We start from the raw sequence: 1,259 nt of genomic DNA, 5'->3' as shown, positions 1-1,259 counted from the left end.
AACAATAATTGTGTTACATTTCAATCTTGGCACAAAGAATAATAATGAAAGAAGTGAAATTAAATGGGAAATGGATGAATATAGGTGAATTAATAAGAAAAGAAAGAGATGTGTGTGTGTTTGTGTATATATATATATATATATTTATTTGACTATTTATTTATTTATTTATTATAATTGTTTTGTTCTATAATAATAATAATAATGAGGAAATAAGTAAGTATACCTATATTATGAACAACACCATGTTTGGGTCATCACTCTGTACAGTGACCAAGTACAATGAGACTCTTGACCCCCAATGCATTCATTGGATATCAAAACACCTTGCAAGTGCCCCCAATCTCAATCCATCGTTGAGTGTCGTCGTCAATACGGACTGTGATAACAGTAATCACCGGCACTTGACACACAACATCAAATCGACGTTGGTAAAACTGCAATGAAAAGCGCCCAAAGTGAATCATCTGCATTAAGGGGGCGAAAATGCCTTAATACAACATCTCCCCTCCTTTCCCCTTTTCCCTCCATACCCCAGCCTCATTCCCCAGTAAATCGCTTATGGACAGTCACATCGATAAAAGCTGACCCACGTTTGGTCTGTGTTTGTTCATGTGTGTTACCTGGTGTCACCTCCTTATATCGTTGTTTCCCAAAGTGACTCAACTTACTTTCGATTTTCTTATTCTCTCAATACTCCTGTGTCTAACTCACATCGGTCTTAAGGCGTCTCATGTGACAACGAAATTTCGACTCCAACATACGAAACTGTTGGAGTTACAAAGAAAGGGCCCAAACTCCGGGTTATTAGTTAACAAAACTGAGTTTCTCCGTAACTCGACGTCGTTCGGTCTACGACCCTCTCCTTTTTAGGTCTTAGCAGCAGAGTAACTCGGTCCATGCGACACTTCTTGTCAAAAACATGTAACTGGAAGGCAATTGGTACTACTGACCGTGACGTACCTGTCTAAGACAGACACGTCTATGGTGGTATGGTCTACTGCCAAGCTGACGCCATATCACAAACAGGAAAAGTATGGATACATGGCAGCTTAACAAATCCTTAATATTTCATTCTGCATACAACAACAACAACTAAATCCACAACACCGTTCTAAATAAAACAATTGTAAATATAATAGTCTGAGTAAAAGTTCCTCGTTTTTGTATTCCTGTTCTGTACCGAAGTGTGTAGTGAATTGTTTGTCCTGTCTATTCAATACTTCCCCACCCCCTGATGCTCACAGTTAATGTAAACA

The sequence above is a fragment of the Notothenia coriiceps genome, unplaced genomic scaffold, assembly GCF_000735185.1.
Source record: "Notothenia coriiceps isolate Sejong01 unplaced genomic scaffold, NC01 NC01_scaffold00005788, whole genome shotgun sequence".
NCBI classification, from domain to species: Eukaryota; Metazoa; Chordata; class Actinopteri; order Perciformes; family Nototheniidae; genus Notothenia; species Notothenia coriiceps.
Note: the sequence above shows the minus strand (reverse complement) of the source record.